Genomic DNA, 23,431 nt, shown 5'->3' on the forward strand with positions numbered 1-23,431 from the left:
TGTTTCTCTGTGTTGCAAAATAGCTTTTATTCATGCACAGAGTGTAAATTTAAAGTGGGACCAAGATTCAGCTTGCATTGCCTGAACCAACTTTGTTCTGCGCTGAAAAGCTGTTTTCTGACATTTCAGAGTCTAACTTCAAAAATCATGCAAAACTCTTCTAACACCTTCAGATATGTTTCTCTGTGTTGCAAAATAGCTTTTATTCATGCACAGAGTGTAAATTTAAAGTGGGACCAAGATTCAGCTTGCATTGCCTGAACCAACTTTGTTCTGCGCTGAAAAGCTGTTTTCTGACATTTCAGGGTCTAACTTCAAAAATCATGCAAAACACTTCTAACACCTTCAGATATGTTTCTCTGTGTTGCAAAATAGGTTTTATTCATGCACAGACTGCAAAGTTAAAGTGGGACCAAGATTCAGCTTGCACTGCCTGAACCAACTTTGTTCTGCGCTGAAACGCTGTTTTCTGACATTTCAGGGTCTAACTTCAAAAATCATGCAAAACACTTCTAACACCTTCAGATATGTTTCTCTGTGTTGCAAAATAGCTTTTATCCATGCACAGAGTGTAAATTTAAAGTGGGACCAAGATTCAGCTTGCATTGCCTGAACCAACTTTGTTCTGCGCTGAAAAGCTGTTTTCTGACATTTCAGGGTCTAACTTCAAAAATCATGCAAAACACTTCTAACACCTTCAGATATGTTTCTCTGTGTTGCAAAATAGGTTTTATTCATGCACAGAGTGTAAATTTAAAGTGGGACCAAGATTCAGCTTGCATTGCCTGAACCAACTTTGTTCTGCGCTGAAAAGCTGTTTTCTGACATTTCAGGGTCTAACTTCAAAAATCATGCAAAACACTTCTAACACCTTCAGATATGTTTCTCTGTGTTGCAAAATAGGTTTTATTCATGCACAGAGTGTAAATTTAAAGTGGGACCAAGATTCAGCTTACATTGCCTGAACCACCTTTGTTCTGCGCTGAAAAGCTGTTTTCTGACATTTCAGGTTCTAACTTCAAAAATCATGCAAAACACTTCTAACACCTTCAGATATGTTTCTCTGTGTTGCAAAATAGCTTTTATTCATGCACAGAGTGTAAATTTAAAGTGGGACCAAGATTCAGCTTGCATTGCCTGAACCAACTTTGTTCTGCGCTGAAAAGCTGTTTTCTGACATTTCAGAGTCTAACTTCAAAAATCATGCAAAACACTTCTAACACCTTCAGATATGTTTCTCTGTGTAGCAAAATAGCTTTTATTCATGCACAGAGTGTAAATTTAAAGTGGGACCAAGATTCAGCTTGCATTGCCTGAACCAACTTTGTTCTGCGCGGAAAAGCTGTTTTCTGACATTTCAGGGTCTAACTTCAAAAATCATGCAAAACACTTCTAACACCTTCAGATATGTTTCTCTGTGTTGCAAAATAGGTTTTATTCATGCACAGACTGCAAAGTTAAAGTGGGACCAAGATTCAGCTTGCACTGCCTGAACCAACTTTGTTCTGCGCTGAAACGCTGTTTTCTGACATTTCAGGGTCTAACTTCAAAAATCATGCAAAACACTTCTAACACCTTCAGATATGTTTCTCTGTGTTGCAAAATAGCTTTTATCCATGCACAGAGTGTAAATTTAAAGTGGGACCAAGATTCAGCTTGCATTGCCTGAACCAACTTTGTTCTGCGCTGAAAAGCTGTTTTCTGACATTTCAGGGTCTAACTTCAAAAATCATGCAAAACACTTCTAACACCTTCAGATATGTTTCTCTGTGTTGCAAAATAGGTTTTATTCATGCACAGAGTGTAAATTTAAAGTGGGACCAAGATTCAGCTTGCATTGCCTGAACCAACTTTGTTCTGCGCTGAAAAGCTGTTTTCTGACATTTCAGGGTCTAACTTCAAAAATCATGCAAAACACTTCTAACACCTTCAGATATGTTTCTCTGTGTTGCAAAATAGCTTTTATTCATGCACAGAGTGTAAATTTAAAGTGGGACCAAGATTCAGCTTGCATTGCCTGAACCAACTTTGTTCTGCGCTGAAAAGCTGTTTTCTGACATTTCAGAGTCTAACTTCAAAAATCATGCAAAACACTTCTAACACCTTCAGATATGTTTCTCTGTGTTGCAAAATAGCTTTTATTCATGCACAGAGTGTAAATTTAAAGTGGGACCAAGATTCAGCTTGCATTGCCTGAACCAACTTTGTTCTGCGCTGAAAAGCTGTTTTCTGACATTTCAGGGTCTAACTTCAAAAATCATGCAAAACACTTCTAACACCTTCAGATATGTTTCTCTGTGTTGAAAAATAGCTTTTATTCATGCACAGACTGCAAAGTTAAAGTGGGACCAAGATTCAGCTTGCATTGCCTGAACCAACTTTGTTCTGCACTGAAACGCTGTTTTCTGACATTTCAGGGTCTAACTTCAAAAATCATGCAAAACACTTCTAACACCTTCAGATATGTTTCTCTGTGTTGCAAAATAGCTTTTATTCATGCACAGAGTGTAAATTTAAAGTGGGACCAAGATTCAGCTTGCATTGCCTGAACCAACTTTGTTCTGCGCTGAAAAGCTGTTTTCTGACATTTCAGGGTCTAACTTCAAAAATCATGCAAAACACTTCTAACACCTTCAGATATGTTTCTCTGTGTTGCAAAATAGCTTTTATTCATGCACAGAGTGTAAATTTAAAGTGGGACCAAGATTCAGCTTGCATTGCCTGAACCAACTTTGTTCTGCGCTGAAAAGCTGTTTTCTGACATTTCATTGTCTAACTTCAAAAATCATGCAAAACACTTCTAACACCTTCAGATATGTTTCTCTGTGTTGCAAAATAGCTTTTATTCATGCACAGAGTGTAAATTTAAAGTGGGACCAAGATTCAGCTTGCATTGCCTGAACCAACTTTGTTCTGCGCTGAAAAGCTGTTTTCTGACATTTCAGGGTCTAACTTCAAAAATCATGCAAAACACTTCTAACACCTTCAGATATGTTTCTCTGTGTTGCAAAATAGGTTTTATTCATGCACAGACTGCAAAGTTAAAGTGGGACCAAGATTCAGCTTGCATTGCCTGAACCAACTTTGTTCTGCGCTGAAAAGCTGTTTTCTGACATTTCAGAGTCTAACTTCAAAAATCATGCAAAACACTTCTAACACCTTCAGATATGTTTCTCTGTGTTGCAAAATAGCTTTTATTCATGCACAGAGTGTAAATTTAATGTGGGACCAAGATTCAGCTTGCATTGCCTGAACCAACTTTGTTCTGCGCTGAAAAGCTGTTTTCTGACATTTCAGGGTCTAACTTCAAAAATCATGCAAAACACTTCTAACACCTTCAGATATGTTTCTCTGTGTTGCAAAATAGCTTTTATTCATGCACAGAGTGTAAATTTAAAGTGGGACCAAGATTCAGCTTGCATTGCCTGAACCAACTTTGTTCTGCGCTGAAAAGCTGTTTTCTGACATTTTAGGGTCTAACTTCAAAAATCATGCAAAACACTTCTAACACCTTCAGATATGTTTCTCTGTGTTGAAAAATAGCTTTTATTCATGCACAGACTGCAAAGTTAAAGTGGGACCAAGATTCAGCTTGCATTGCCTGAACCAACTTTGTTCTGCACTGAAACGCTGTTTTCTGACATTTCAGGGTCTAACTTCAAAAATCATGCAAAACACTTCTAACACCTTCAGATATGTTTCTCTGTGTTGCAAAATAGCTTTTATTCATGCACAGAGTGTAAATTTAAAGTGGGACCAAGATTCAGCTTGCATTGCCTGAACCAACTTTGTTCTGCGCTGAAAAGCTGTTTTCTGACATTTCAGGGTCTAACTTCAAAAATCATGCAAAACACTTCTAACACCTTCAGATATGTTTCTCTGTATTGCAAAATAGGTTTTATTCATGCACAGAGTGTAAATTTAAAGTGGGACCAAGATTCAGCTTGCATTGCCTGAACCAACTTTGTTCTGCGCTGAAAAGCTGTTTTCTGACATTTCAGAGTCTAACTTCAAAAATCATGCAAAACACTTCTAACACCTTCAGATATGTTTCTCTGTGTTGCAAAATAGCTTTTATTCATGCACAGAGTGTAAATTTAAAGTGGGACCAAGATTCAGCTTGCATTGCCTGAACCAACTTTGTTCTGCGCTGAAAAGCTGTTTTCTGACATTTCAGGGTCTAACTTCAAAAATCATGCAAAACACTTCTAACACCTTCAGATATGTTTCTCTGTGTTGCAAAATAGGTTTTATTCATGCACAGACTGCAAAGTTAAAGTGGGACCAAGATTCAGCTTGCATTGCCTGAACCAACTTTGTTCTGCGCTGAAAAGCTGTTTTCTGACATTTCAGAGTCTAACTTCAAAAATCATGCAAAACACTTCTAACACCTTCAGATATGTTTCTCTGTGTTGCAAAATAGCTTTTATTCATGCACAGAGTGTAAATTTAAAGTGGGACCAAGATTCAGCTTGCATTGCCTGAACCAACTTTGTTCTGCGCTGAAAAGCTGTTTTCTGACATTTCAGGGTCTAACTTCAAAAATCATGCAAAACACTTCTAACACCTTCAGATATATTTCTCTGTGTTGAAAAATAGCTTTTATTCATTGCACAGACTGCAAAGTTAAAGTGGGACCAAGATTCAGCTTGCATTGCCTGAACCAACTTTATTCTGCACTGAAACGCTGTTTTCTGACATTTCAGGGTCTAACTTCAAAAATCATGCAAAACACTTCTAACACCTTCAGATATGTTTCTCTGTGTTGCAAAATAGCTTTTATTCATGCACAGAGTGTAAATTTAAAGTGGGCCCAAGATTCAGCTTGCATTGCCTGAACCAACTTTGTTCTGCGCTGAAAAGCTGTTTTCTGACATTTCAGAGTCTAACTTCAAAAATCATGCAAAACACTTCTAACACCTTCAGATATGTTTCTCTGTGTTGCAAAATAGCTTTTATTCATGCACAGAGTGTAAATTTAAAGTGGGACCAAGATTCAGCTTGCATTGCCTGAACCAACTTTGTTCTGCGCTGAAAAGCTGTTTTCTGACATTTCAGGGTCTAACTTCAAAAATCATGCAAAACACTTCTAACACCTTCAGATATGTTTCTCTGTGTTGCAAAATAGGTTTTATTCATGCACAGACTGCAAAGTTAAAGTGGGACCAAGATTCAGCTTGCATTGCCTGAACCAACTTTGTTCTGCGCTGAAAAGCTGTTTTCTGACATTTCAGAGTCTAATTTCAAAAATCATGCAAAACACTTCTAACACCTTCAGATATGTTTCTCTGTGTTGCAAAATAGCTTTTATTCATGCACAGAGTGTAAATTTAAAGTGGGACCAAGATTCAGCTTGCATTGCCTGAACCAACTTTGTTCTGCGCTGAAAAGCTGTTTTCTGACATTTCAGGGTCTAACTTCAAAAATCATGCAAAACACTTCTAACACCTTCAGATATGTTTCTCTGTGTTGCAAAATAGCTTTTATTCATGCACAGAGTGTAAATTTAAAGTGGGACCAAGATTCAGCTTGCATTGCCTGAACCAACTTTGTTCTGCGCTGAAAAGCTGTTTTCTGACATTTCAGAGTCTAACTTCAAAAATCATGCAAAACACTTCTAACACCTTCAGATATGTTTCTCTGTGTTGCAAAATAGCTTTTATTCATGCACAGAATGTAAATTTAAAGTGGGACCAAGATTCAGCTTGCATTGCCTGAACCAACTTTGTTCTGCGCTGAAAAGCTGTTTTCTGACATTTCAGGGTCTAACTTCAAAAATCATGCAAAACACTTCTAACACCTTCAGATATGTTTCTCTGTGTTGCAAAATAGGTTTTATTCATGCACAGACTGCAAAGTTAAAGTGGGACCAAGATTCAGCTTGCATTGCCTGAACCAACTTTGTTCTGCGCTGAAAAGCTGTTTTCTGACATTTCAGAGTCTAACTTCAAAAATCATGCAAAACACTTCTAACACCTTCAGATATGTTTCTCTGTGTTGCAAAATAGCTTTTATTCATGCACAGAGTGTAAATTTAAAGTGGGACCAAGATTCAGCTTGCATTGCCTGAACCAACTTTGTTCTGCGCTGAAAAGCTGTTTTCTGACATTTCAGGGTCTAACTTCAAAAATCATGCAAAACACTTCTAACACCTTCAGATATGTTTCTCTGTGTTGCAAAATAGGTTTTTTTCATGCACAGACTGCAAAGTTAAAGTGGGACCAAGATTCAGCTTGCACTGCCTGAACCAACTTTGTTCTGCGCTGAAACGCTGTTTTCTGACATTTCAGGGTCTAACTTCAAAAATCATGCAAAACACTTCTAACACCTTCAGATATGTTTCTCTGTGTTGCAAAATAGCTTTTATTCATGCACAGAGTGTAAATTTAAAGTGGGACCAAGATTCAGCTTGCATTGCCTGAACCAACTTTGTTCTGCGCTGAAAAGCTGTTTTCTGACATTTCAGAGTCTAACTTCAAAAATCATGCAAAACACTTCTAACACCTTCAGATATGTTTCTCTGTGTTGCAAAATAGCTTTTATTCATGCACAGAGTGTAAATTTAATGTGGGACCAAGATTCAGCTTGCATTGCCTGAACCAACTTTGTTCTGCGCTGAAAAGCTGTTTTCTGACATTTCAGGGTCTAACTTCAAAAATCATGCAAAACACTTCTAACACCTTCAGATATGTTTCTCTGTGTTGCAAAATAGGTTTTATTCATGCACAGACTGCAAAGTTAAAGTGGGACCAAGATTCAGCTTGCATTGCCTGAACCAACTTTGTTCTGCGCTGAAACGCTGTTTTCTGACATTTCAGGGTCTAACTTCAAAAATCATGCAAAACACTTCTAACACCTTCAGATATGTTTCTCTGTGTTGCAAAATAGGTTTTATTCATGCACAGACTGCAAAGTTAAAGTGGGACAGAGATTCAGCTTGCATTGCCTGAACCAACTTTGTTCTGCGCTGAAACGCTGTTTTCTGACATTTCAGGGTCTAACTTCAAAAATCATGCAAAACACTTCTAACACCTTCAGATATGTTTCTCTGTGTTGCAAAATAGCTTTTATTCATGCACAGAGTGTAAATTTAAAGTGGGACCAAGATTCAGCTTGCATTGCCTGAACCAACTTTGTTCTGCGCTGAAAAGCTGTTTTCTGACATTTCAGGGTCTAACTTCAAAAATCATGCAAAACACTTCTAACACCTTCAGATATGTTTCTCTGTGTTGCAAAATAGCTTTTATTCATGCACAGAGTGTAAATTTAAAGTGGGACCAAGATTCAGCTTGCATTGCCTGAACCAACTTTGTTCTGCGCTGAAAAGCTGTTTTCTGACATTTCAGAGTCTAACTTCAAAAATCATGCAAAACACTTCTAACACCTTCAGATATGTTTCTCTGTGTTGCAAAATAGCTTTTATTCATGCACAGAATGTAAATTTAAAGTGGGACCAAGATTCAGCTTGCATTGCCTGAACCAACTTTGTTCTGCGCTGAAAAGCTGTTTTCTGACATTTCAGGGTCTAACTTCAAAAATCATGCAAAACACTTCTAACACCTTCAGATATGTTTCTCTGTGTTGCAAAATAGGTTTTATTCATGCACAGACTGCAAAGTTAAAGTGGGACCAAGATTCAGCTTGCATTGCCTGAACCAACTTTGTTCTGCGCTGAAAAGCTGTTTTCTGACATTTCAGAGTCTAACTTCAAAAATCATGCAAAACACTTCTAACACCTTCAGATATGTTTCTCTGTGTTGCAAAATAGCTTTTATTCAAGCACAGAGTGTAAATTTAAAGTGGGACCAAGATTCAGCTTGCATTGCCTGAACCAACTTTGTTCTGCGCTGAAAAGCTGTTTTCTGACATTTCAGAGTCTAACTTCAAAAATCATGCAAAACACTTCTAACACCTTCAGATATGTTTCTCTGTGTTGCAAAATAGCTTTTATTCATGCACAGAGTTTAAATTTAAAGTGGGACCAAGATTCAGCTTGCATTGCCTGAACCAACTTTGTTCTGCGCTGAAAAGCTGTTTTCTGACATTTCAGGGTCTAACTTCAAAAATCATGCAAAACACTTCTAACACCTTCAGATATGTTTCTCTGTGTTGCAAAATAGGTTTTATTCATGCACAGACTGCAAAGTTAAAGTGGGACCAAGATTCAGCTTGCATTGCCTGAACCAACTTTGTTCTGCGCTGAAAAGCTGTTTTCTGACATTTCAGAGTCTAACTTCAAAAATCATGCAAAACACTTCTAACACCTTCAGATATGTTTCTCTGTGTTGCAAAATAGCTTTTATTCATGCACAGAGTGTAAATTTAATGTGGGACCAAGATTCAGCTTGCATTGCCTGAACCAACTTTGTTCTGCGCTGAAAAGCTGTTTTCTGACATTTCAGGGTCTAACTTCAAAAATCATGCAAAACACTTCTAACACCTTCAGATATGTTTCTCTGTGTTGCAAAATAGGTTTTATTCATGCACAGACTGCAAAGTTAAAGTGAGACCAAGATTCAGCTTGCATTGCCTGAACCAAGTTTGTTCTGCGCTGAAACGCTGTTTTCTGACATTTCAGGGTCTAACTTCAAAAATCATGCAAAACACTTCTAACACCTTCAGATATGTTTCTCTGTGTTGCAAAATAGCTTTTATTCATGCACAGAGTGTAAATTTAAAGTGGGACCAAGATTCAGCTTGCATTGCCTGAACCAACTTTGTTCTGCGCTGAAAAGCTGTTTTCTGACATTTCAGGGTCTAACTTCAAAAATCATGCAAAACACTTCTAACACCTTCAGATATGTTTCTCTGTGTTGAAAAATAGCTTTTATTCATGCACAGACTGCAAAGTTAAAGTGAGACCAAGATTCAGCTTGCATTGCCTGAACCAACTTTGTTCTGCGCTGAAACGCTGTTTTCTGACATTTCAGGGTCTAACTTCAAAAATCATGCAAAACACTTCTAACACCTTCAGATATGTTTCTCTGTGTTGCAAAATAGCTTTTATTCATGCACAGAGTGTAAATTTAAAGTGGGACCAAGATTCAGCTTGCATTGCCTGAACCAACTTTGTTCTGCGCTGAAAAGCTGTTTTCTGACATTTCAGAGTCTAACTTCAAAAATCATGCAAAACACTTCTAACACCTTCAGATATGTTTCTCTGTGTTGCAAAATAGCTTTTATTCATGCACAGAGTGTAAATTTAAAGTGGGACCAAGATTCAGCTTGCATTGCCTGAACCAACTTTGTTCTGCGCTGAAAAGCTGTTTTCTGACATTTCAGGGTCTAACTTCAAAAATCATGCAAAACACTTCTAACACCTTCAGATATGTTTCTCTGTGTTGCAAAATAGGTTTTATTCATGCACAGACTGCAAAGTTAAAGTGGGACCAAGATTCAGCTTGCATTGCCTGAACCAACTTTGTTCTGCGCTGAAAAGCTGTTTTCTGACATTTCAGAGTCTAACTTCAAAAATCATGCAAAACACTTCTAACACCTTCAGATATGTTTCTCTGTGTTGCAAAATAGCTTTTATTCATGCACAGACTGCAAAGTTAAAGTGGGACCAAGATTCAGCTTGCACTGCCTGAACCAACTTTGTTCTGCGCTGAAACGCTGTTTTCTGACATTTCAGGGTCTAACTTCAAAAATCATGCAAAACACTTCTAACACCTTCAGATATGTTTCTCTGTGTTGCAAAATAGCTTTTATCCATGCACAGAGTGTAAATTTAAAGTGGGACCAAGATTCAGCTTGCATTGCCTGAACCAACTTTGTTCTGCGCTGAAAAGCTGTTTTCTGACATTTCAGGGTCTAACTTCAAAAATCATGCAAAACACTTCTAACACCTTCAGATATGTTTCTCTGTGTTGCAAAATAGGTTTTATTCATGCACAGAGTGTAAATTTAAAGTGGGACCAAGATTCAGCTTGCATTGCCTGAACCAACTTTGTTCTGCGCTGAAAAGCTGTTTTCTGACATTTCAGGGTCTAACTTCAACAATCATGCAAAACACTTCTAACACCTTCAGATATGTTTCTCTGTGTTGCAAAATAGCTTTTATTCATGCACAGAGTGTAAATTTAAAGTGGGACCAAGATTCAGCTTGCATTGCCTGAACCAACTTTGTTCTGCGCTGAAAAGCTGTTTTCTGACATTTCAGAGTCTAACTTCAAAAATCATGCAAAACACTTCTAACACCTTCAGATATGTTTCTCTGTGTTGCAAAATAGGTTTTATTCATGCACAGACTGCAAAGTTAAAGTGGGACAGAGATTCAGCTTGCACTGCCTGAACCAAGTTTGTTCTGCGCTGAAACGCTGTTTTCTGACATTTCAGGGTCTAACTTCAAAAATCATGCAAAACACTTCTAACACCTTCAGATATGTTTCTCTGTGTTGCAAAATAGCTTTTATTCATGCACAGAGTGTAAATTTAAAGTGGGACCAAGATTCAGCTTGCATTGCCTGAACCAACTTTGTTCTGCGCTGAAAAGCTGTTTTCTGACATTTCAGGGTCTAACTTCAAAAATCATGCAAAACACTTCTAACACCTTCAGATATGTTTCTCTGTGTTGCAAAATAGGTTTTTTTCATGCACAGACTGCAAAGTTAAAGTGGGACCAAGATTCAGCTTGCACTGCCTGAACCAACTTTGTTCTGCGCTGAAACGCTGTTTTCTGACATTTCAGGGTCTAACTTCAAAAATAATGCAAAACACTTCTAACACCTTCAGATATGTTTCTCTGTGTTGCAAAATAGCTTTTATTCATGCACAGAGTGTAAATTTAAAGTGGGACCAAGATTCAGCTTGCATTGCCTGAACCAACTTTGTTCTGCGCTGAAAAGCTGTTTTCTGACATTTCAGAGTCTAACTTCAAAAATCATGCAAAACACTTCTAACACCTTCAGATATGTTTCTCTGTGTTGCAAAATAGGTTTTATTCATGCACAGACTGCAAAGTTAAAGTGGGACCAAGATTCAGCTTGCATTGCCTAAACCAACTTTGTTCTGCGCTGAAAAGCTGTTTTCTGACATTTCAGAGTCTAACTTCAAAAATCATGCAAAACACTTCTAACACCTTCAGATATGTTTCTCTGTGTTGCAAAATAGCTTTTATTCATGCACAGAGTGTAAATTTAAAGTGGGACCAAGATTCAGCTTGCATTGCCTGAACCAACTTTGTTCTGCGCTGAAAAGCTGTTTTCTGACATTTCAGAGTCTAACTTCAAAAATCATGCAAAACACTTCTAACACCTTCAGATATGTTTCTCTGTGTTGCAAAATAGCTTTTATTCATGCACAGAGTGTAAATTTAATGTGGGACCAAGATTCAGCTTGCATTGCCTGAACCAACTTTGTTCTGCGCTGAAAAGCTGTTTTCTGACATTTCAGGGTCTAACTTCAAAAATCATGCAAAACACTTCTAACACCTTCAGATATGTTTCTCTGTGTTGCAAAATAGGTTTTATTCATGCACAGACTGCAAAGTTAAAGTGGGACCAAGATTCAGCTTGCATTGCCTGAACCAACTTTGTTCTGCGCTGAAACGCTGTTTTCTGACATTTCAGGGTCTAACTTCAAAAATCATGCAAAACACTTCTAACACCTTCAGATATGTTTCTCTGTGTTGCAAAATAGGTTTTATTCATGCACAGACTGCAAAGTTAAAGTGGGACAGAGATTCAGCTTGCATTGCCTGAACCAACTTTGTTCTGCGCTGAAACGCTGTTTTCTGACATTTCAGGGTCTAACTTCAAAAATCATGCAAAACACTTCTAACACCTTCAGATATGTTTCTCTGTGTTGCAAAATAGGTTTTATTCATGCACAGACTGCAAAGTTAAAGTGGCACAGAGATTCAGCTTGCATTGCCTGAACCAAGTTTGTTCTGCGCTGAAACGCTGTTTTCTGACATTTCAGGGTCTAACTTCAAAAATCATGCAAAACACTTCTAACACCTTCAGATATGTTTCTCTGTGTTGCAAAATAGCTTTTATTCATGCACAGAGTGTAAATTTAAAGTGGGACCAAGATTCAGCTTGCATTGCCTGAACCAACTTTGTTCTGCGCTGAAAAGCTGTTTTCTGACATTTCAGAGTCTAACTTCAAAAATCATGCAAAACTCTTCTAACACCTTCAGATATGTTTCTCTGTGTTGCAAAATAGCTTTTATTCATGCACAGAGTGTAAATTTAAAGTGGGACCAAGATTCAGCTTGCATTGCCTGAACCAACTTTGTTCTGCGCTGAAAAGCTGTTTTCTGACATTTCAGGGTCTAACTTCAACAATCATGCAAAACACTTCTAACACCTTCAGATATGTTTCTCTGTGTTGCAAAATAGCTTTTATTCATGCACAGAGTGTAAATTTAAAGTGGGACCAAGATTCAGCTTGCATTGCCTGAACCAACTTTGTTCTGCGCTGAAAAGCTGTTTTCTGACATTTCAGAGTCTAACTTCAAAAATCATGCAAAACACTTCTAACACCTTCAGATATGTTTCTCTGTGTTGCAAAATAGGTTTTATTCATGCACAGACTGCAAAGTTAAAGTGGGACAGAGATTCAGCTTGCACTGCCTGAACCAAGTTTGTTCTGCGCTGAAACGCTGTTTTCTGACATTTCAGGGTCTAACTTCAAAAATCATGCAAAACACTTCTAACACCTTCAGATATGTTTCTCTGTGTTGCAAAATAGCTTTTATTCATGCACAGAGTGTAAATTTAAAGTGGGACCAAGATTCAGCTTGCATTGCCTGAACCAACTTTGTTCTGCGCTGAAAAGCTGTTTTCTGACATTTCAGGGTCTAACTTCAAAAATCATGCAAAACACTTCTAACACCTTCAGATATGTTTCTCTGTGTTGCAAAATAGGTTTTTTTCATGCACAGACTGCAAAGTTAAAGTGGGACCAAGATTCAGCTTGCACTGCCTGAACCAACTTTGTTCTGCGCTGAAACGCTGTTTTCTGACATTTCAGGGTCTAACTTCAAAAATAATGCAAAACACTTCTAACACCTTCAGATATGTTTCTCTGTGTTGCAAAATAGCTTTTATTCATGCACAGAGTGTAAATTTAAAGTGGGACCAAGATTCAGCTTGCATTGCCTGAACCAACTTTGTTCTGCGCTGAAAAGCTGTTTTCTGACATTTCAGAGTCTAACTTCAAAAATCATGCAAAACACTTCTAACACCTTCAGATATGTTTCTCTGTGTTGCAAAATAGCTTTTATTCATGCACAGAATGTAAATTTAAAGTGGGACCAAGATTCAGCTTGCATTGCCTGAACCAACTTTGTTCTGCGCTGAAAAGCTGTTTTCTGACATTTCAGGGTCTAACTTCAAAAATCATGCAAAACACTTCTAACACCTTCAGATATGTTTCTCTGTGTTGCAAAATAGGTTTTATTCATGCACAGACTGCAAAGTTAAAGTGGGACCAAGATTCAGCTTGCATTGCCTAAACCAACTTTGTTCTGCGCTGAAAAGCTGTTTTCTGACATTTCAGAGTCTAACTTCAAAAATCATGCAAAACACTTCTAACACCTTCAGATATGTTTCTCTGTGTTGCAAAATAGCTTTTATTCATGCACAGAGTGTAAATTTAAAGTGGGACCAAGATTCAGCTTGCATTGCCTGAACCAACTTTGTTCTGCGCTGAAAAGCTGTTTTCTGACATTTCAGGGTCTAACTTCAAAAATCATGCAAAACACTTCTAACACCTTCAGATATGTTTCTCTGTGTTGCAAAATAGGTTTTTTTCATGCACAGACTGCAAAGTTAAAGTGGGACCAAGATTCAGCTTGCACTGCCTGAACCAACTTTGTTCTGCGCTGAAACGCTGTTTTCTGACATTTCAGGGTCTAACTTCAAAAATCATGCAAAACACTTCTAACACCTTCAGATATGTTTCTCTGTGTTGCAAAATAGCTTTTATTCATGCACAGAGTGTAAATTTAAAGTGGGACCAAGATTCAGCTTGCATTGCCTGAACCAACTTTGTTCTGCGCTGAAAAGCTGTTTTCTGACATTTCAGAGTCTAACTTCAAAAATCATGCAAAACACTTCTAACACCTTCAGATATGTTTCTCTGTGTTGCAAAATAGCTTTTATTCATGCACAGAGTGTAAATTTAATGTGGGACCAAGATTCAGCTTGCATTGCCTGAACCAACTTTGTTCTGCGCTGAAAAGCTGTTTTCTGACATTTCAGGGTCTAACTTCAAAAATCATGCAAAACACTTCTAACACCTTCAGATATGTTTCTCTGTGTTGCAAAATAGGTTTTATTCATGCACAGACTGCAAAGTTAAAGTGGGACCAAGATTCAGCTTGCATTGCCTGAACCAACTTTGTTCTGCGCTGAAACGCTGTTTTCTGACATTTCAGGGTCTAACTTCAAAAATCATGCAAAACACTTCTAACACCTTCAGATATGTTTCTCTGTGTTGCAAAATAGGTTTTATTCATGCACAGACTGCAAAGTTAAAGTGGGACAGAGATTCAGCTTGCATTGCCTGAACCAACTTTGTTCTGCGCTGAAACGCTGTTTTCTGACATTTCAGGGTCTAACTTCAAAAATCATGCAAAACACTTCTAACACCTTCAGATATGTTTCTCTGTGTTGCAAAATAGGTTTTATTCATGCATAGACTGCAAAGTTAAAGTGGCACAGAGATTCAGCTTGCATTGCCTGAACCAAGTTTGTTCTGCGCTGAAATGCTGTTTTCTGACATTTCAGGGTCTAACTTCAAAAATCATGCAAAACACTTCTAACACCTTCAGATATGTTTCTCTGTGTTGCAAAATAGCTTTTATTCATGCACAGAGTGTAAATTTAAAGTGGGACCAAGATTCAGCTTGCATTGCCTGAACCAACTTTGTTCTGCGCTGAAAAGCTGTTTTCTGACATTTCAGAGTCTAACTTCAAAAATCATGCAAAACTCTTCTAACACCTTCAGATATGTTTCTCTGTGTTGCAAAATAGCTTTTATTCATGCACAGAGTGTAAATTTAAAGTGGGACCAAGATTCAGCTTGCATTGCCTGAACCAACTTTGTTCTGCGCTGAAAAGCTGTTTTCTGACATTTCAGGGTCTAACTTCAAAAATCATGCAAAACACTTCTAACACCTTCAGATATGTTTCTCTGTGTTGCAAAATAGGTTTTATTCATGCACAGACTGCAAAGTTAAAGTGGGACCAAGATTCAGCTTGCACTGCCTGAACCAACTTTGTTCTGCGCTGAAACGCTGTTTTCTGACATTTCAGGGTCTAACTTCAAAAATCATGCAAAACACTTCTAACACCTTCAGATATGTTTCTCTGTGTTGCAAAATAGCTTTTATCCATGCACAGAGTGTAAATTTAAAGTGGGACCAAGATTCAGCTTGCATTGCCTGAACCAACTTTGTTCTGCGCTGAAAAGCTGTTTTCTGACATTTCAGGGTCTAACTTCAAAAATCATGCAAAACACTTCTAACACCTTCAGATATGTTTCTCTGTGTTGCAAAATAGGTTTTATTCATGCACAGAGTGTAAATTTAAAGTGGGACCAAGATTCAGCTTGCATTGCCTGAACCAACTTTGTTCTGCGCTGAAAAGCTGTTTTCTGACATTTCAGGGTCTAACTTCAAAAATCATGCAAAACACTTCTAACACCTTCAGATATGTTTCTCTGTGTTGCAAAATAGGTTTTATTCATGCACAGAGTGTAAATTTAAAGTGGGACCAAGATTCAGCTTACATTGCCTGAACCACCTTTGTTCTGCGCTGAAAAGCTGTTTTCTGACATTTCAGGGTCTAACTTCAAAAATCATGCAAAACACTTCTAACACCTTCAGATATGTTTCTCTGTATTGCAAAATAGGTTTTATTCATGCACAGAGTGTAAATTTAAAGTGGGACCAAGATTCAGCTTGCATTGCCTGAACCAACTTTGTTCTGCGCTGAAAAGCTGTTTTCTGACATTTCAGGGTCTAACTTCAAAAATCATGCAAAACACTTCTAACACCTTCAGATATGTTTCTATGTATTGCAAAATAGCTTTTATTCATGCACAGAGTGTAAATTTAAAGTGGGACCAAGATTCAGCTTGCATTGCCTGAACCAACTTTGTTCTGCGCTGAAAAGCTGTTTTCTGACATTTCAGGGTCTAACTTCAAAAATCATGCAAAACACTTCTAACACCTTCAGATATGTTTCTCTGTGTTGCAAAATAGGTTTTTTTTCATGCACAGACTGCAAAGTTAAAGTGGGACCAAGATTCAGCTTGCACTGCCTGAACCAACTTTGTTCTGCGCTGAAACGCTGTTTTCTGACATTTCAGGGTCTAACTTCAAAAATCATGCAAAACACTTCTAACACCTTCAGATATGTTTCTCTGTGTTGCAAAATAGCTTTTATCCATGCACAGAGTGTAAATTTAAAGTGGGACCAAGATTCAGCTTGCATTGCCTGAACCAACTTTGTTCTGCGCTGAAAAGCTGTTTTCTGACATTTCAGGGTCTAACTTCAAAAATCATGCAAAACACTTCTAACACCTTCAGATATGTTTCTCTGTGTTGCAAAATAGGTTTTATTCATGCACAGAGTGTAAATTTAAAGTGGGACCAAGATTCAGCTTGCATTGCCTGAACCAACTTTGTTCTGCGCTGAAAAGCTGTTTTCTGACATTTCAGGGTCTAACTTCAACAATCATGCAAAACACTTCTAACACCTTCAGATATGTTTCTCTGTGTTGCAAAATAGCTTTTATTCATGCACAGAGTGTAAATTTAAAGTGGGACCAAGATTCAGCTTGCATTGCCTGAACCAACTTTGTTCTGCGCTGAAAAGCTGTTTTCTGACATTTCAGAGTCTAACTTCAAAAATCATGCAAAACACTTCTAACACCTTCAGATATGTTTCTCTGTGTTGCAAAATAGGTTTTATTCATGCACAGACTGCAAAGTTAAAGTGGGACAGAGATTCAGCTTGCACTGCCTGAACCAAGTTTGTTCTGCGCTGAAACGCTGTTTTCTGACATTTCAGGGTCTAACTTCAAAAATCATGCAAAACACTTCTAACACCTTCAGATATGTTTCTCTGTGTTGCAAAATAGCTTTTATTCATGCACAGAGTGTAAATTTAAAGTGGGACCAAGATTCAGCTTGCATTGCCTGAACCAACTTTGTTCTGCGCTGAAAAGCTGTTTTCTGACATTTCAGGGTCTAACTTCAAAAATCATGCAAAACACTTCTAACACCTTCAGATATGTTTCTCTGTGTTGCAAAATAGGTTTTTTTCATGCACAGACTGCAAAGTTAAAGTGGGACCAAGATTCAGCTTGCACTGCCTGAACCAACTTTGTTCTGCGCTGAAACGCTGTTTTCTGACATTTCAGGGTCTAACTTCAAAAATAATGCAAAACACTTCTAACACCTTCAGATATGTTTCTCTGTGTTGCAAAATAGCTTTTATTCATGCACAGAGTGTAAATTTAAAGTGGGACCAAGATTCAGCTTGCATTGCCTGAACCAACTTTGTTCTGCGCTGAAAAGCTGTTTTCTGACATTTCAGAGTCTAACTTCAAAAATCATGCAAAACACTTCTAACACCTTCAGATATGTTTCTCTGTGTTGCAAAATAGCTTTTATTCATGCACAGAATGTAAATTTAAAGTGGGACCAAGATTCAGCTTGCATTGCCTGAACCAACTTTGTTCTGCGCTGAAAAGCTGTTTTCTGACATTTCAGGGTCTAACTTCAAAAATCATGCAAAACACTTCTAACACCTTCAGATATGTTTCTCTGTGTTGCAAAATAGGTTTTATTCATGCACAGACTGCAAAGTTAAAGTGGGACCAAGATTCAGCTTGCATTGCCTAAACCAACTTTGTTCTGCGCTGAAAAGCTGTTTTCTGACATTTCAGAGTCTAACTTCAAAAATCATGCAAAACACTTCTAACACCTTCAGATATGTTTCTCTGTGTTGCAAAATAGCTTTTATTCATGCACAGAGTGTAAATTTAAAGTGGGACCAAGATTCAGCTTGCATTGCCTGAACCAACTTTGTTCTGCGCTGAAAAGCTGTTTTCTGACATTTCAGGGTCTAACTTCAAAAATCATGCAAAACACTTCTAACACCTTCAGATATGTTTCTCTGTGTTGCAAAATAGGTTTTTTTCATGCACAGACTGCAAAGTTAAAGTGGGACCAAGATTCAGCTTGCACTGCCTGAACCAACTTTGTTCTGCGCTGAAACGCTGTTTTCTGACATTTCAGGGTCTAACTTCAAAAATCATGCAAAACACTTCTAACACCTTCAGATATGTTTCTCTGTGTTGCAAAATAGCTTTTATTCATGCACAGAGTGTAAATTTAAAGTGGGACCAAGATTCAGCTTGCATTGCCTGAACCAACTTTGTTCTGCGCTGAAAAGCTGTTTTCTGACATTTCAGAGTCTAACTTCAAAAATCATGCAAAACACTTCTAACACCTTCAGATATGTTTCTCTGTGTTGCAAAATAGCTTTTATTCATGCACAGAGTGTAAATTTAATGTGGGACCAAGATTCAGCTTGCATTGCCTGAACCAACTTTGTTCTGCGCTGAAAAGCTGTTTTCTGACATTTCAGGGTCTAACTTCAAAAATCATGCAAAACACTTCTAACACCTTCAGATATGTTTCTCTGTGTTGCAAAATAGGTTTTATTCATGCACAGACTGCAAAGTTAAAGTGGGACCAAGATTCAGCTTGCATTGCCTGAACCAACTTTGTTCTGCGCTGAAACGCTGTTTTCTGACATTTCAGGGTCTAACTTCAAAAATCATGCAAAACACTTCTAACACCTTCAGATATGTTTCTCTGTGTTGCAAAATAGGTTTTATTCATGCACAGACTGCAAAGTTGAAGTGGGACAGAGATTCAGCTTGCATTGCCTGAACCAACTTTGTTCTGCGCTGAAACGCTGTTTTCTGACATTTCAGGGTCTAACTTCAAAAATCATGCAAAACACTTCTAACACCTTCAGATATGTTTCTCTGTGTTGCAAAATAGGTTTTATTCATGCATAGACTGCAAAGTTAAAGTGGCACAGAGATTCAGCTTGCATTGCCTGAACCAAGTTTGTTCTGCGCTGAAACGCTGTTTTCTGACATTTCAGGGTCTAACTTCAAAAATCATGCAAAACACTTCTAACACCTTCAGATATGTTTCTCTGTGTTGCAAAATAGCTTTTATTCATGCACAGAGTGTAAATTTAAAGTGGGACCAAGATTCAGCTTGCATTGCCTGAACCAACTTTGTTCTGCGCTGAAAAGCTGTTTTCTGACATTTCAGAGTCTAACTTCAAAAATCATGCAAAACTCTTCTAACACCTTCAGATATGTTTCTCTGTGTTGCAAAATAGCTTTTATTCATGCACAGAGTGTAAATTTAAAGTGGGACCAAGATTCAGCTTGCATTGCCTGAACCAACTTTGTTCTGCGCTGAAAAGCTGTTTTCTGACATTTCAGGGTCTAACTTCAAAAATCATGCAAAACACTTCTAACACCTTCAGATATGTTTCTCTGTGTTGCAAAATAGGTTTTATTCATGCACAGACTGCAAAGTTAAAGTGGGACCAAGATTCAGCTTGCACTGCCTGAACCAACTTTGTTCTGCGCTGAAACGCTGTTTTCTGACATTTCAGGGTCTAACTTCAAAAATCATGCAAAACACTTCTAACACCTTCAGATATGTTTCTCTGTGTTGCAAAATAGCTTTTATCCATGCACAGAGTGTAAATTTAAAGTGGGACCAAGATTCAGCTTGCATTGCCTGAACCAACTTTGTTCTGCGCTGAAAAGCTGTTTTCTGACATTTCAGGGTCTAACTTCAAAAATCATGCAAAACACTTCTAACACCTTCAGATATGTTTCTCTGTGTTGCAAAATAGGTTTTATTCATGCACAGAGTGTAAATTTAAAGTGGGACCAAGATTCAGCTTGCATTGCCTGAACCAACTTTGTTCTGCGCTGAAAAGCTGTTTTCTGACATTTCAGGGTCTAACTTCAAAAATCATGCAAAACACTTCTAACACCTTCAGATATGTTTCTCTGTGTTGCAAAATAGGTTTTATTCATGCACAGAGTGTAAATTTAAAGTGGGACCAAGATTCAGCTTACATTGCCTGAACCACCTTTGTTCTGCGCTGAAAAGCTGTTTTCTGACATTTCAGGTTCTAACTTCAAAAATCATGCAAAACACTTCTAACACCTTCAGATATGTTTCTCTGTGTTGCAAAATAGCTTTTATTCATGCACAGAGTGTAAATTTAAAGTGGGACCAAGATTCAGCTTGCATTGCCTGAACCAACTTTGTTCTGCGCTGAAAAGCTGTTTTCTGACATTTCAGAGTCTAACTTCAAAAATCATGCAAAACACTTCTAACACCTTCAGATATGTTTCTCTGTGTAGCAAAATAGCTTTTATTCATGCACAGAGTGTAAATTTAAAGTGGGACCAAGATTCAGCTTGCATTGCCTGAACCAACTTTGTTCTGCGCGGAAAAGCTGTTTTCTGACATTTCAGGGTCTAACTTCAAAAATCATGCAAAACACTTCTAACACCTTCAGATATGTTTCTCTGTGTTGCAAAATAGGTTTTATTCATGCACAGACTGCAAAGTTAAAGTGGGACCAAGATTCAGCTTGCACTGCCTGAACCAACTTTGTTCTGCGCTGAAACGCTGTTTTCTGACATTTCAGGGTCTAACTTCAAAAATCATGCAAAACACTTCTAACACCTTCAGATATGTTTCTCTGTGTTGCAAAATAGCTTTTATCCATGCACAGAGTGTAAATTTAAAGTGGGACCAAGATTCAGCTTGCATTGCCTGAACCAACTTTGTTCTGCGCTGAAAAGCTGTTTTCTGACATTTCAGGGTCTAACTTCAAAAATCATGCAAAACACTTCTAACACCTTCAGATATGTTTCTCTGTGTTGCAAAATAGGTTTTATTCATGCACAGAGTGTAAATTTAAAGTGGGACCAAGATTCAGCTTGCATTGCCTGAACCAACTTTGTTCTGCGCTGAAAAGCTGTTTTCTGACATTTCAGGGTCTAACTTCAAAAATCATGCAAAACACTTCTAACACCTTCAGATATGTTTCTCTGTGTTGCAAAATAGCTTTTATTCATGCACAGAGTGTAAATTTAAAGTGGGACCAAGATTCAGCTTGCATTGCCTGAACCAACTTTGTTCTGCGCTGAAAAGCTGTTTTCTGACATTTCAGAGTCTAACTTCAAAAATCATGCAAAACACTTCTAACACCTTCAGATATGTTTCTCTGTGTTGCAAAATAGCTTTTATTCATGCACAGAGTGTAAACTTAAAGTGGGACCAAGATTCAGCTTGCATTGCCTGAACCAACTTTGTTCTGCGCTGAAAAGCTGTTTTCTGACATTTCAGGGTCTAACTTCAAAAATCATGCAAAACACTTCTAACACCTTCAGATATGTTTCTCTGTGTTGAAAAATAGCTTTTATTCATGCACAGACTGCAAAGTTAAAGTGGGACCAAGATTCAGCTTGCATTGCCTGAACCAACTTTGTTCTGCACTGAAACGCTGTTTTCTGACATTTCAGGGTCTAACTTCAAAAATCATGCAAAACACTTCTAACACCTTCAGATATGTTTCTCTGTGTTGCAAAATAGCTTTTATTCATGCACAGAGTGTAAATTTAAAGTGGGACCAAGATTCAGCTTGCATTGCCTGAACCAACTTTGTTCTGCGCTGAAAAGCTGTTTTCTGACATTTCAGGGTCTAACTTCAAAAATCATGCAAAACACTTCTAACACCTTCAGATATGTTTCTCTGTGTTGCAAAATAGCTTTTATTCATGCACAGAGTGTAAATTTAAAGTGGGACCAAGATTCAGCTTGCATTGCCTGAACCAACTTTGTTCTGCGCTGAAAAGCTGTTTTCTGACATTTCATTGTCTAACTTCAAAAATCATGCAAAACACTTCTAACACCTTCAGATATGTTTCTCTGTGTTGCAAAATAGCTTTTATTCATGCACAGAGTGTAAATTTAAAGTGGGACCAAGATTCAGCTTGCATTGCCTGAACCAACTTTGTTCTGCGCTGAAAAGCTGTTTTCTGACATTTCAGGGTCTAACTTCAAAAATCATGCAAAACACTTCTAACACCTTCAGATATGTTTCTCTGTGTTGCAAAATAGGTTTTATTCATGCACAGACTGCAAAGTTAAAGTGGGACCAAGATTCAGCTTGCATTGCCTGAACCAACTTTGTTCTGCGCTGAAAAGCTGTTTTCTGACATTTCAGAGTCTAACTTCAAAAATCATGCAAAACACTTCTAACACCTTCAGATATGTTTCTCTGTGTTGCAAAATAGCTTTTATTCATGCACAGAGTGTAAATTTAATGTGGGACCAAGATTCAGCTTGCATTGCCTGAACCAACTTTGTTCTGCGCTGAAAAGCTGTTTTCTGACATTTCAGGGTCTAACTTCAAAAATCATGCAAAACACTTCTAACACCTTCAGATATGTTTCTCTGTGTTGCAAAATAGCTTTTATTCATGCACAGAGTGTAAATTTAAAGTGGGACCAAGATTCAGCTTGCATTGCCTGAACCAACTTTGTTCTGCGCTGAAAAGCTGTTTTCTGACATTTTAGGGTCTAACTTCAAAAATCATGCAAAACACTTCTAACACCTTCAGATATGTTTCTCTGTGTTGAAAAATAGCTTTTATTCATGCACAGACTGCAAAGTTAAAGTGGGACCAAGATTCAGCTTGCATTGCCTGAACCAACTTTGTTCTGCACTGAAACGCTGTTTTCTGACATTTCAGGGTCTAACTTCAAAAATCATGCAAAACACTTCTAACACCTTCAGATATGTTTCTCTGTGTTGCAAAATAGCTTTTATTCATGCACAGAGTGTAAATTTAAAGTGGGACCAAGATTCAGCTTGCATTGCCTGAACCAACTTTGTTCTGCGCTGAAAAGCTGTTTTCTGACATTTCAGGGTCTAACTTCAAAAATCATGCAAAACACTTCTAACACCTTCAGATATGTTTCTCTGTATTGCAAAATAGGTTTTATTCATGCACAGAGTGTAAATTTAAAGTGGGACCAAGATTCAGCTTGCATTGCCTGAACCAACTTTGTTCTGCGCTGAAAAGCTGTTTTCTGACATTTCAGAGTCTAACTTCAAAAATCATGCAAAACACTTCTAACACCTTCAGATATGTTTCTCTGTGTTGCAAAATAGCTTTTATTCATGCACAGAGTGTAAATTTAAAGTGGGACCAAGATTCAGCTTGCATTGCCTGAACCAACTTTGTTCTGCGCTGAAAAGCTGTTTTCTGACATTTCAGGGTCTAACTTCAAAAATCATGCAAAACACTTCTAACACCTTCAGATATGTTTCTCTGTGTTGCAAAAT

This window comes from Garra rufa, chromosome 6 (genome assembly GCF_049309525.1).
Source record: "Garra rufa chromosome 6, GarRuf1.0, whole genome shotgun sequence".
Taxonomy (NCBI): Eukaryota; Metazoa; Chordata; class Actinopteri; order Cypriniformes; family Cyprinidae; genus Garra; species Garra rufa.